Source organism: Schistocerca piceifrons, chromosome 2 (assembly GCF_021461385.2).
Source record: "Schistocerca piceifrons isolate TAMUIC-IGC-003096 chromosome 2, iqSchPice1.1, whole genome shotgun sequence".
In the NCBI taxonomy this organism is placed as follows: domain Eukaryota; kingdom Metazoa; phylum Arthropoda; class Insecta; order Orthoptera; family Acrididae; genus Schistocerca; species Schistocerca piceifrons.
Genome location: NC_060139.1, coordinates 1,116,487,161 through 1,116,502,460, shown reverse-complemented (window position 1 = coordinate 1,116,502,460; position 15,300 = coordinate 1,116,487,161).

Below are 15,300 nucleotides of genomic sequence, written 5' to 3'. Positions count from 1 at the left end.
GATACTCTGTCGACTATTGATTTAAAGTGACCAGTGACTGAACTGGGGCAGACGACCCGTTTTGTATCCCTGACTGTAAACTTGTGTCCTAACCCAGCCGAGAAAATCGTGGTCAACAGTCTGCAGCAGTACTAATATCATGATCGCTTTGTTCATGGCGATTAAAGCTAACCCTTAAGGGTAAACTCAAGACAACAAAAACTCAATTTCAGGGCTGAAAGCAAATTGAAATTTCTCCATGTCATTTGTTACCTGTAACTATCCTTACACTAGCTGCACATGCTGACATGTTAGAAACCAGTGAACAGCCCGTGTGGGCACTTGTTCGTGGATTATAGATGACTGAGGCAGATTCCAAATGAAGAAATAAAGACAGGAAGACAAATAAGACCAAATAGAACAGTCAAAACAATGATGAAAAATGATGCAGCAAAGTATTAAAAATAAAAAAATACATTTAAACCAATTAATTGAATGAAAATAAAAATCACACTCTTTTGGTTAGATTTAGAAATAAAAATTTTGCTACATTGATGAGATTCAAACCTATGACATGCTACACATTAGATTAATCTGCCAACCATTGTGCTATGCCACAGCACTGCATGAAGTATTTATATATGTGAATATAGTGACCCAGTTGCAACTATGAATTGTAACCTTAAAAATTTCAGTTTCACGCAGTGTAGTGAAAAGCTTATCTAATGTAAGATGATCTCTGTGAATATGATAACTATATGTATGATACTGAATTACACCTTGTGCTGAGTTATTCGGTAGTGTTTGGTTAGTGCTATGAATGAAATGTGTGTCTTTCATTAGCATTGTTAATGTGTGTTGTTTTTGGTGTAGTTATCATGTGTCATGAAATACATAATAAAAGTGTCGGGCTTGTAATTTAGGATACAAATACATCAAGAAAGAATGCTGAACCAGGAATTGGAAGTGACTGGCCAATTTTGGTGGAGTTTGGCAACAGCAGACAGTTCAAGTGTGACGCTGACTACTCTTATTGGCGTTTGAAGTGCCAACTATCAAGTAATTTTAATTCGACTGTAGTCAGTTCCTTTCCCGTTCCATCTGCCAATCGAGTGAGGAGAAAGTGAATGTCTATATGCCTCTCTATGAGTCCTAATTTGTCGTCTCTTATCTTCGTGGTCCTTATGCGTAATGTATGTTGGTGCAAGCAGAATTGTTCTGCAGTCAGCACAGTGTTCCTCAAAATCCCTCCAGGGATTCCCATTTGAGTTCCAGAAACATCTCCATAATACTTGTATGTTGTGGTTTCAACCTACTGTTAACAAATCTAGTATCCTGCCTCTGAATTACCTCAAAGTCTGCTTTAATTCGACCCCTTGTGGATCCCAGACACTCAAACTGTACTCAAGAAGAGATCACACTAGCACCCTATATGTGATGTCCATCACAGCTGAGCCACACTGTTGTAAAATCCACCCAACAAACGAAAGATGATTATTCGACTTCCCTACCATGACCCTCACAAGTTTGTTCCATTTCATATCACATTGCAACATTATGTCCCGATATTGAAACAATGTGACTTCTTCATTCATGACACTACTAATGCTGGATTCTGGCATTATGGATTAGTTTTTCCAACTCATCTGCAGTAACTTATATTTTTCTACATTTAGGGTTAGCTGTCATTTATCACACCAACTGGGAACTTTGTCCAAGTCATCTTTTATCCTCCTAAATCACTCAACGATGACACCTTCCATACACCACAACATCATCAGCAAACAACCACAGATTACTGTCCACTTCGTCCATCAGATCAGTTATGCACATAGAAAATATGAGTAATAGCGCTCCTATCACGCATCTCTGGAACGATCCTAATGATACCCTAGTCACTGATGGACACCCACCGTCAGGATAATGTAGTGGGTTCTATTACTTCAGAAGTCTTTGAGTCACTCACATGTCTGGGAACCTATTCCATGTGCTTGTACCTTTGTTAAGAGTCTGCAGTGAGGCACTATGTCAAATTTTTCTCGGAAATCAAGAAATATGGAATCTGGGTTTGTGAATTTTGTGATGGCAAAGTTAGAGGAGCAATGCATCTGCATTAAATTTTGTGTGAAACTCAAGAAAACCTTTACAGAGACACACCAAATGATGCAGGGAGCCTATAGCGATGAGTGCTTAAGCCATACTCGGTGTTACGTATTATTCACACGTTTTAAAAATGGCTTTACAAAAGTCAAAAATGATCCTTGTTCAGGACGCTCTTAGATGTCCCCTGATGACGCTTGTGTCAGGAACGTCAACGAAATTGTGTGTGCCAGTCGAAGATTCACTGTCCGAGAGATTGTAGAAGAATGTAACATTTCAATTGGATCATGTTATGAAATGACACAGCATCTTGGAATGCATTGTGTTGCCGCCAAGTTCATTCCACGGCTCATGAGTCAAGACCAAAAAAACTTTTTGGATCTCACAAATGAGAATGAGATGTTCCTTGCGAGAATAGTATGACCCCTGCAGACTTCTTTTTATTTCCAAAGTTGAAAAGGATGAAGTTTTGCAATGGTAGATGAGATAAAAGAAAATTCGCAGACGGCACTTTATGCGACCCAGCAAGAGGTGTGTCAAGACTGCTCCTGGAAGTGGAAATGATATTGGGAGCAGTGTATCAATTGTGGAGGAGAGTTTTTCAAAGGAGACAATCCATAGTAACTAAAAGATAAGCATAGAAAATTTTGTGGACAAAGTTCTGAATTTTTTTGAACAGACGTCATATGACAAAAGAGCATGCTGAGTTGCCCATGAGCGATGCTTTGTACTGATTTGTGGACATAAACTTATTGGTCTCTATGAAACTGATTAGATTCAAACCCAGAATATGTTCAAGAATTCTGCAGCAAACTGATGTTACGGGTATTGGTCTGTAATTTCGCGGGTCTGTTCTTTCGCCCTTCATATATAGAGGAGACGCCTCTGTATTTTTTTCCCGTTGCTTAGGTCTTTCTGCTGGGTGAGAGATTCACAATAAATACAAGCTAAGTAAGGGTCCAGTGCCATATAGCACTCTTTGTAAAACCAAATTGAGATTCCATCTGCAACTGGCGACTTATTTGTTTTTAATTATTTCAGGTGTCAGGGATGCTTACGAGGGTGGTTTGAAAAGTTCTTGAAACAGAATAGAAAAAAAGTACTTATGTCACTGAAACTTTTTTGTTTTTCAATGTACCCTGCTTGTAGATTAATTCACTTGGTCCAATAGTGTTCCAATACCTTGATCCCATCTCGACAATGATTTTCCTCCAGGCCTACAAAATAGTTGTCAACTCAGGCTATCAATTCTTCATTTAAGTGAATCTTCATCCACAAAGAAAAATTTTCAGTTTAGGGAAGAGGCACGTGTGGCAACAATTCATACCTTAGTTTGTGTAAGTTTACCATGGCGTTGGCACATGCGTGCGAGCGTGCATTGGCTTGATGCTAGATGACGTTCTTCCTTATTAAACCTGGCCTTTTTTGCATATCTTTTGTTGCAATTTGTCCAGAAGGTTAGCATAGTATTCTCCACTAATTGTTTGCCCAGTGGGGAGATAATGTACAAACAGAATCCCCTTCTCATCCCAGAACAATGATGCCATGATCTTCCCCGCTGAAGGAATTTGGTGGTGCATCCCAGAACACTGACGCCATGTCCTTCCTCGCTGAAGGAGTTTGGCGGCGGAGATTCAGCATGTTTCCACTGCTTTGATTGTTGCTTTGTCTCTGGGGTATAGTAGTAAACCAAAGTTTCCTCATGGTCACAAACCAGCACAAAAGATCTTGTTTGTTTCTCCTAAAACAGGCCAAACATTGTTGTGATATGTCCATTCTCATGCGTTTTTGACCCAGTGTCAAGAGTTGCGGCACCCATCTTGTGAATACCTTTCAGATGACATCTGGCAAGCGAGAGCAATTTCATGCACTCTAAATTGGTGATCCTCCTTGATCATTATGCGCACTTTTGCAATGATTTCTAGAGTAGTGACACATCTTGGCTGACCTATTCATGGATGATCATCATCTAAGCTCTCCTGACCAAATTTAAATTCATTTACCCACTTGGCAACAGTTGAAGACAAAGGAGCAGAGTCCCCTGGTGTATTCTGGAAATCGGCATGAATGTCCTTCGCTTTCATACCTTTCTTTATGAAGTACTTACTTAATCACTGCTTGAATCTCGACCCGACCCCTCCCCCCCCCCCCCCCCCCTCGTCTTTGCAGATCACTACACAGGAACAACAACAGAGCCGTGTCACTGCCACAGCTCTCTTCCAAGAACACTGACATGGCACGTGTTTACAGGCAACAGTCCAACGAATATCATGTGAACAACTTGCGCTAGCACTGGCCTCTTGTGGTGATTGTTGTTAGGTGTCTTTGTGCTATTGTCAAATGACGGTATGTTTATATGATTCTCTTGCATGAATGATTTCTTAAATGCAAAATTTAAAACATTTATCTCCTACTGCCACACCAGACTGGTCAAGTGACTTGATGGAAACCTTTGACTCACTTAGTGATTTTACATAGGACAATAATTTCCCCTGCTTCTCAGCCAGATCTTTTGCTGAGGTATGACAGTGGTAGTAACCTTTCCTTGTTGACATTTGGCATTCTCTTTTGAACCAAGAGTGCAGTAGCTTTTCCTTCCTCAGTATTTTCCGAATTTCATTGTTAAACCACAGTGGCTCTTTTGCATCCTTAATTCGTTTACTAGGTACAGACTTGTTGAGAGTGCAATTCACGATCTGTTTAAGCTTTGACCATAATCTCTCTACGTCCATCTTAATGGAACTAAGCGATGTCAGTTCTGTCTAAGTGAGATGCTAACATCTGCTTATCTGCTCTTTCTGGCATGAACATTTTCCTAGCCTTCTTGACTGATTTATTAATTTTTGTAACCTTAGTTGTTATGATGTTATCATGATTATTAATCCCCATCTCTATGCTGAAGTCATTGATGATATCTGGCCTGTTTGTAACTACAAGGTCTAAGATATTTCCATTGCATGTGGCATGCCAAACTAGGTGCTCAAGACAATTTTCGAAAACCACATTCAAAAGTGCTTCACAAGATTGACTGCACCCCCTGCAATGAAGCCATAGGCTACCATCTATACTCAGTAGGCTAAATTCACCTCCAACTAGTATTGCAAGATCTAGGTATTTACGTGCTACTGTCTGTAGACTTTCTTTGAATGGCTCCAAAACTGTCATAGCAGAACCGGGTGGCTGATTAAAACATCCATTAATTAACGTGATTTCACGTAGACTTGTTATACGCAACCAGATAACTTCACTGTCACAATCAGCTTTGACCTCAATAGAGACAATGGACACTCCCTCTCCTACAGTGTCTAACCTGCCTTTCCGATATATATTCCATTAATCACTAAATATGTCAGAGATTTCTACTCTGGGTTTCAGCCAGCTCTAAGTCTCTGAGAATAATTTGAGTGCGAGACTTTCCTGGATGGCAGTAAATTCGGAAACTGTGTTACAAGTACTTTGACAACTGATAAAATTTTGACAATCTACACTGGAGTGAATTCAAAAGATGAACCTCAACCAACATTGAATGTATCTTGGTGATAAAGAGCCCAAATAAATAAATTGATGATTTTATTCCATTTCATCTGATTGAATGAAACACACACAGCATAACTACTCAGAAAACAACTATAGTGCTGATTACATTTACTATCACACATGTAGCACTCTGAGAACATTTCACCTTGTCATAGTAGTCCTGTGTTTTGGAACTAGGCAGTGCTTCATTTCACAAAGCGAAAGGAATGGCTTCTGTAAAAAAAAAAAAAAAAAAAAAAAAGAAGAGGAAATAGTGGTTGCTGGTGTTTTTAACACTATCATTCAATTTAGTTCTTACTGTGAACTTTGCAGCTAGGATATGTAAATGCTCTGAGACTGCTATTGATAATATCTTTATGAACAAATCTAGGGGAAAAAAGTCATATCACAAAACCAATAGTAAATGGACTATCTGATCACGACGTGCAGCATCTTGTGTTAAATGTTGAAACTTGTCAGGATAAAAAAATATTAAATCTGAGTACAGGAGGATAATAAATAAGGCAGAAATTGAGGAATTCAGGAAATTCCTCAAAGACATGAACTGGAGAGATGTTTACCTGACTCAAATGGAAAATACAAAGCATTTATTAATAAAGTTACCTCCTCATTCGAAAATTGTTTTCCTCTAAAGGTAACTCAAATCACACAGAAGTCAAAAGATAAACCATGGATTACACAAGGAATAAAGATATCATGTGGGGCAAAAAGGAGACTGTATCTACTATCTAGGAACATTTCTGATATTAGCATTGTAATGCATTACAAAGAATACTGCAAAATATTGAAGCAAGTAATCCAGAAATCGAAGTAGCTTTGTTAAGAGAAAAAGATAATTGTATCGGGCAACAAAATAAGAACTGTATGGGATATAGTGAAGACAGAGATAAGTGGGGCCAAAAAGAAAGTGGAACAGATAGCTCTAAAAGTAAATGAGACTTTGGTAACAAGTGCATGTAGTGTTGTAAATCTCTTAAGCAAGACTTAATTTTTGTTACTGACGGCTCGGGGTTATCAGGTTCGGTGAATGGTGCAATGGAGTATCTGGGACCAGTCTTTGAAGAACATCGTGTAGAACCTATTCGAGGAACTTTGAATTCCAACCATTGCTTCTCAGTATACTTACTCCTTAATGAAATTTGTTGCAAGTTATATATCTATATTTCCAACAAATAGCTCAATACATATTATCAATACTAGGAATAAGAACAATCTACATAAAGACCTAAAATCACTTATGTTGGTCCAAAAGGGGGTCCAATATTCAGGAACACACATTTTCAATAAATTACCAGCAACCATTAAAAACTTGGTTTCAGATAAAGCACAGTTTAAACAGAGTTTGAATGACTTTTTGATAGGCAATGCCTTCTACTCTATAGATGAATATCCTAACAGAGACTGTTAGGCCAGCGTAAGTAAAAATATGTTAGATTTAAGTTTTGACAGCACTTGGTTGCAACAGTCAATATTAGGTATTTTGTGTATGATAAATTTATTAATAGTGCATAACAATGTTTCATTCTGACAGCGTATTAATTCTGTAAATATTAGCTTTTCCAGTTTACTGTATTGTATTCACCTATTTTGACAATCTCGTGACAAATGATCAGGGTAGTATTCATTATATTAAAATGTTTTGTGTTATACATTCTGACATGTTCCACACCCTCGAGAATCATCTCATTTTTTCGGTGTATGTAACGAAAACTGAATCAAATCAAATTCAATCACCATCTCTCGTCATGTAATAACTTCACTTCTTCTTCTTCTTCCCTTGTCGTCTCCTGTTTTTCCAGTACTCGTCCATCTCCTACTCATGTTTTTCCCCCTTTATTCTATTCGTGTTGTTCTCAATCCCCTATTTCTTCTGCATCGAAAGCCTTTTATTTTTATTTATTTATTTTTTATATTGAAGTGAGTCTCTACGGACTGCGTGGTAATAGCCGACTTCACTCTAGTGTCCAGGTCTTGTTCTTGCTCCAGCTTTGACTTCCTGCCAGTATCTTCTGAGCCCCTCCAAGAAGTGCCTTTTTATGCTCTTCAGATAATGGTCCTCACTGTCTTTCGGATGTTGATGCCATGTTAAAACCTTGGTAGTTGGCCACCAATCTTCTAAATTTGTTCCTTTCAGGAATTTCTCTCTGAGATACCAATCTGCTTAAGATCTTTTTCACATTCTTTGAACCATCTCAGCCTCGTTTTCTTAGATAGGATGAAACTCCGTATTCTTTTTGTTAGCCAATCACCATCCATTTTCATGAGATGACCATAAAATAACAATCATTTCTTCGTAATGGATGCTGTGATAGGTTCTGTCTTGCTGCACGAGTCCTCATTTGCTCTCATTCGCCATTGTCCATCGACCCATCTATTACCTTAGGATTTTCCTTAATATCCTACACTCACGCTTTTCCAGCCGCTCAGCTTGACCTTGTCTATTCGTGGTCAAAGTTTTGGATGCCCTCAGGTTTTACAACTGTATTATAATGTTGTAACTTGGCCCATATACTCATAGACTTTTTGTTGTAAGTATTCTTTGTCAGTTGGTATGCTTGGTCTAACTTCCTCATCCCGACAGTTGCTTCTTCTTTTAATCCATTCTCCTGGTGGATGACTTCACCGAGATACCTGAAATTCTTAACTCATCCGATTTTTTCCCAGGTTGGTTATCATCCATTCAGGTCCGTCACAGATGTTCGTCATATATTTTGTCTTTTGAACAGAGATCTGGAGTCTAACTTTTTTCAGCAATTTCTGACAGCCTATTTATCTTGTTGACTGCTGACTCTATGTTGTTAGCAAAAATGGCCAGGTCAGCCGCAAAATCTAAGCAGTCAATGCACACCCCTTTGGTCTTAGGACCAAGTTTGAACCACTCTTCATTTGTTTCTTCTTGGGCTAATAACTTTCTCCACTCTCGAATGACCTTTTCCAAGACACAATTGAAAAGGAGAGGGATAGTCCATCTCCTCATCATATGTCCGTTCTGATTGTAAAGGGTTCAGATACCTCACCCATAAATTTTATTTTTGACACTGTGTTAGTAAGAGTTTGTTTGATCAACTTTCTTGATGTATTATCCACCCCAAACTTTTCCAAAATATTCATTAATGCCTGTCAGTCGATGGAGTCATATACTTTCTGAAAATCAACAAACATGACCACATAGTTATTTCTTCCATTTTTTTTGTACCTGATGATGTTCTTCAGGTTAAAGATCTGTTCTGTGCAAGAATCGCCCTTTCGGAAACCAGCTTGATAGTCCCCAATCAGTTGGTTACAATAATCTTCTATTCTATTCTGTATCACTTTGGAGAGAATCTTATATGGAACAGATACTAATGAGGTACCCCTATAGTTACTGACATTCTATTTATCACCTGTTTTGTGTAGACAATGGATTAAAGCTGACTGCCATTCAGTTGGTATCATCCCAGCTCTCCAGATCTCCTCAAAAAGTTGGACTAGTATATCTAGAGTTTCATTATTTGCCAGCTTCAGTAGTTCCACCACTATTGAATCCTCTCCAGCTGCCTTATTATTCTTAAAGTTGTTGATGATCTCTTTGGTCTCCTCTTCACTAGATGGAGATGAGGGGTAGTTTGTGGATTGGGGCACATACAGGGAATCTTTCTTTCGGTTCATCACAATTAAGTAGGTTTTCAAAGTAACGAGACATGATCTTGCAGTTTTCTTTGTTGGTCAGGCCGAGTGTGGTGTGCATACTGTAAGACCTTCAGTACACACACCATCAGATTATTTGACTTGTTGCTATAATGAAGTAAGCGAGTGTCAGCAATATGTCTCGTGGTCTTATCATGGCGTGTTTATCTTCTGCCATTAGGTCAGACGATAGAAATGCCACTTGCATGCTTAGAGTTGCAGATTGACAGTGACCAACTTTAAACAGAACTTGATTAATTTTCACACACATTTATTAAAATAATAACAAATATAAAAATTACTTAACTTGGTTCTGGATGCTATTTACAATTGACAATCTGAAGTTCCTTTGGTATTGGTACGTTAATCTTATTCTCACATATATCTCGGATACTTGACAAAAGTGTCTATACATTTATCTTCATGGCTATGTACAGGAATATGGTAATCTTATTAGGTGCAGACTGAATCTTGACTATGGACTGGTATAGACAATTGTAGAACTCGTACAGACTGGTACAGACTAATGCAGACTGGTACAGACTAATGCAAACTGGTGCAGACAAATGCAGACTGACTGATCGAAGGTCTTTACACTCATTATAATACCTCGCACATTCATGTATCACTGCGCGAGTGTGATGCGTGAGGAGAAAGTGTTCTATGTTAGCAGCAATCTCATTGGCTGCGTTACATATTAATACGTGGATTAGTGGAAGCAGAATTTGGTCCGTCTCTATGGCAGCGCCATCTCGTCGTGCGGAGATGGACGAGCACTGCGCCTGCGCTGTTGTGCCTAGCGGGGCGCACTCTAGTGGGAAATTTGTGTACGCGCTGAATATGCGAAACTATGTACACAACACTGAGCTTTTCATTTTCGCCTCTAAAACAAAAACTAGGGGCTCGGTATCCTTTCAAATTCGATTTGAACGTCTGATAGAAGTCTCTGACATTGTTTATCTGGAAACATTGATCGATCTGTTCTAACTGCTGTTTCTCATGCAATTGCTTAGCCCTTCATAGAGTTCTGGCTGCATATTTTCGAACTTCATGGAATACATCAAAATCATCAGGTCTCCTGGTAGAGTTCCACTTTTTCCATGCACTTGCTGTTTGGGCCACCACCTCACCACAAACCTCATTCCACCATGTATGATTCCTCTTTTTAGCTGTCAGGATTGTAGTATTAGCTGCTTGTTGGATCATGGAGGCAATGTCTGCCCATTTATGGGATTCAACTGTCTCTTACTGGTGGCATTGTTCCAATATGTTTTGATTGATTTTGAGCTTCGCAATATCATATTTATGAATTTTATTTCCGGTTTTCACGGTCTTATTGAGAGGGATGAAATTAATTTTGATCTTGGAGAGGTGATGATCCTTTTAAATTCAGTATTTTATCTGTAAAAAGGTTTCTTTCTATTATTTCTGATTGTTTGATGTTGTTTCTTTCTTATTTCTGCAATCCATGCTATCATTGATTCCTTCTTCCAGAACTACTCATTCAGTAGAGGTCTCTAAAAAAAGATTAATCTTCTTTTAGCCATTACTTCTGATATTTTCTCAAAATTTTTGTAGATCTCCTCATTACTTCTCATTTTCCAGCCATCTGTAGCTTGTATTGCAACCATTATTTTCTAATAATGCTCCTTTGAGGAACCTCTGTTCTGTCCAGCTTATAGTTCATCATTAGGCATCCTCATCCATATAAACATCCTGGTCATACCACTGTGGGATAGTGTTGTAGTTTTGTTTTTTTAGTTGTACATTTCTTGTTGTAAATATCCTTTGTCAAACGATTTGCTCTCTCCAGTTTGCTGACTCTTGCATCTACTGTTAATTCTTCTAGTCCATTTTGTTGCACAGTTTGTCCAATATATTTAAATTTACTTACTAATGCTATTTTACATTTTTGTTTTTCTAAGAATGTTGATGCATTGCTTGAAATTGTCATCAATGTTGTTTTTTGGCTGAAATTTTGGGACCAGCTCTCTTTGCTATTTCTTCCAAAAGATTTCTTTCAATAACTGTCTGTCAGATTTTTTGAAAATATATCAGAATCATCTGCAGAAGCCAGGCAGTTTACCTTAATTCCATTTGTTTTTCGTCCTAAAATTATTGGTTCAATTTTGTGATTTTTTTCTCCAAATTCCAGATACTTTCTATTTTTTCTAGAATGCAGTGTTACAGTAAAGGTGATAAACTGTCCCCTTGTCTAACACCAGTTTTTATTTCAAATGGTTGAGATACTTCTCCCATAAATTTAGCTTCAGTCATCCTATTTGCTAGTGTTTTGAGGATTATGTTTGCTTTAACACAAAATTCTTTGATGATTTTACCTATAATTTCTCTGCCTACCAAATCAAATGTTTTCTTGAAACCAATACATGATACTATCATAGTTTTGGTGATTAACAGTCTGTGGAGAATTATCGATTTTCTAATAAACATCTGTTCTGTGCAGGGGCTTCCCTTTCTAGAGCTCCTTGAGTTTCTCCCAGTTATTTGTCTAAAGTTTCTACAACTCTGTCCAGAGAATTTTTGATAATATTTTGTGTACCACTGGCAGAAGTGAGGCATCTCTGCAATTGTTGACATTTTCTCATAGCTGTGGATTAATGCTTTCCATAATCTCTTCAGCTTTCCAAATGTTCTCAAACAGCAGTTTTAGATCATTTGTGTGTTCTCACTATTTCAATAATTTTGCTGTAGTGGAGTCTTCATTTGTTGCTTTGAAGTTTTGGAATGATTTGATGGCTTCATGAATTTATTGCTCTGTTAGTAGAAAATCTTACTCCAGATGTTGTGAGACTGCTATTATATATTGCTACAATTTATTTATTTATTTCTTGTTCCGTAGATCCAGTTAGTGAGTCTATCACAAGGATATGGAACGTGTCAAAATGTGCTGTTATTATTATTATTGTTGTTGTTGCTGTTGTTGTTGTTTGGTTGCCTGTTCTTCAGCACTTTCTTTCTGTTTCCTTTATCTATTTGCCGCCATTTTAGCCCATTTACCGGTATTTTCAGCTTGTTCTTCACTTATTTGACCTTTTGGTGGCTCCTCTTGAAGAGATCTTATTTCTCAGCATTTAAAATTACATCATCTGCTGCTCTTTCGCAACTGAATTTCATCATGTCCAGTCTAGTTTTTTCATTCATTTAACCATCCATCTTCCTTGACTCAAGATCCTGAATTTTCATCCTTAATTCTTGAACCGTCTCATTTCTCTTTTTACATTTTCCACATGAAGAAACTTTTGGTGCTCAAAGCTAAGATTAGTATCAGTTTTTTTATTTGTTTCTGCCTATGGCTGCTATATCTCTTTAGTTAGAATATTTTCTCTCTCTGTATTTGATTATAGTCTACGTCTGAATATTTTTATAAGTAATCAAAATATCCACGGATATGCTGCCGGTCTATAGTGTCCAACGGGCACAATATTTCGGCGATCAAACACGTCGCCATCATCAGGTGAACTGACGGACTGAGCTCCTGTGAACGTGCCGGCACGGAGATCCGTACGCTATGGCTGCTCAGAGGGAACTGGGTTCGGTCGCGGCGGCGGCCGATTTAAATACCCTCCGCCCGCGGCGCGCTCCCTCCGCCGTCCGCGCCCAGCGCCACGGTCGCGCGGTGGAACAGATTGCGACGGCGTCTGAGATGACGTCGGTGTGATGGCTCTGTCCGCCGTGGTCGTCACAACTGTACGTCTGCTCGATTTACTCTTGATTAACAAGATCGCTGGTTCCCAAGCCTTGCTAAGATTATAGCCACAGTCACGGTTTATGAGGTCGTCATTGGTGCGAATTTCGATGGCCTCTCTAACAACGCTGTCCCAGTATCTCGACGTCTGTACCAGAATCCTCGTGCGGTCATACTCCATGGCGTGATTTTCCGACAAACAATGTTCAGCGACCGCCGACTTGCTCGGATACATCAGTCGAGTGTGCCTCTGGTGTTCACGGCATCGATCCTCGACGGTACGCATCGTCTGACCAGTATACGACTTGCCACATTGACACGGAATCTGGTACACGCCGGCCTTCCTCAAACCGAGGTCATCTTTGGCGCTCCCCACCAGTGCACGAGTTTTATTTGGAGGACAAAACACAGTTCCGACCCGGTGTTTCTTCAGAATGCGGGCGATTTTCCCCGAGAGTGCGCCTGTGTATGGAATAAGTGCAGTGCCTACCTCCTCCCTCGTGACTTCATCCATCTCAACAGGTTGTGCTGCAGTGGTTGGGCGGAGAGCACGTTGAATCTGCCACTCTGAGTACCCATTTTTTCGAAATACAGTTCTCAGATGTTCCAATTCCTGGGGTAGACTCTCTGCGTCAGAGATAGTGCGCGCCCTATGTACAGGAGTTTTAAGTACCCCATTCCTCTGTGAAGGGTGGTGGCAGCTGTCTGCATGCAAATACAGATCAGTGTGCGTAGCCTTCCGATACACCCCATGACCTAGGGTGCCGTCAGACCTTTTCTTGAGCAAGACGTCAAGGAAAGGTAATTTACCCTCCGTTTCAGTCTCCATAGTGAATTTGATGTTGGGGTGTATGGAGTTTAGATGTGTAAGGAAGTCAAGGAGTTTATCCATACCATGTGGCCAGATGACGAACGTGTCGTCCACGTAACGGAAAAAGCAAGTAGGTTTCCATACGGATGACGACAGGGCTTCCTCCTCGAAGTTCTCCATGTACAAATTCGCTACCACCGGTGAGAGTGGGCTACCCATGGCGACTCCCTCCGCTTGTTTGTAGTATTCTCCATTAAAAAGAAAATACATGGAAGTCAAGACATGCCTAAAAAGTTCAGTGGTCTTCTCGTCAAACTTCTGACTAATCAATTCTAGTGACTCTCGCAGGGGTACCCTCATAAACAAGGAAACGACGTCAAAACTCACCATGATATCTGACTCATCCAACCTGAAGCTATCAAGGCGTTTAACAAAATCCACGGAATTACGGATGTGATGAGGGCATTTACCCACATAAGGACTTAATATTCCCGTCAGGTATTTGGCCAACAAATATGTAGGTGCCCTGATGTTGCTGACAATGGGACGTAATGGTACCCCCTCTTTGTGAACCTTCGGGAGTCCATATAGTCTAGGCGGTACCGGACCTTGGGGTAACAATTTCTTAGCGTCACCCTCCGGTAAATCTGCGTCCTTGAGAAGCGCCCTCGTCTTGTTCTCCACCTTCTTTGTAGGGTCAACGCAGATCTTCCGGTAGGAGTCGTCATTTTGCAGGCTCTGCATCTTATCAGTGTAGTCCTTATGGGAGACAACAACTGTAGATTGCCTTTGTCAGCCAGTAAGACAACAATTTCAGAGCGCTCCCTCAGATCACGAATGGCCGCCCTCTCTTTACTGCTGATATTTGACTTCATCGGCTTGGATTTCGTCAACGCACGACAAGTTTCACGACGTGTTTCCTCGGCTGATTCTGGCGGAAGTCGAGCTGCAACCTGTTCAACAGCACTAACAATTTCTGCGACCGGAGTGAACTTGGGGGTGGGAGCGAAGTTGAGACCTTTCTGCAAAACTGAGACCGCATCATCACTCAACACCATGCCACTCAAATTGATGACAGACTTGCACGGAACCTGCAGGGATGGTTTGTCAAGGAGACGTGAGAACTTAGCTGTTTGACGTCCTGTAGCCTTCTTATGGGCGGAATCACCTGACACCCAGGTGACACCATCAATCCAATCCCAGGAACAAGAAGTGAACTTACTAGCCAGTTGCAAATGTAGTTTGAGTAATTCCTGTGAGATAAACTCAAGGCTCCGGCGGGTGAATTGCACTCTCTCACGTACCAATGCGAGGCTGGCTCGTTTCTTGATTCTCTTAGCTGCTGCAGTATCGATGTGATGCATAACCTTAGCAAAATTTGGAACAACATTCTCGGAACGACATCTCTTTAGAAAGGCAAGAGTACTTAGCAAACGACATCTACGGTGGCGCAACTTTTCAAATTTCTTCATGCTGCGATACATCTCCTCCCCGTAAAGGT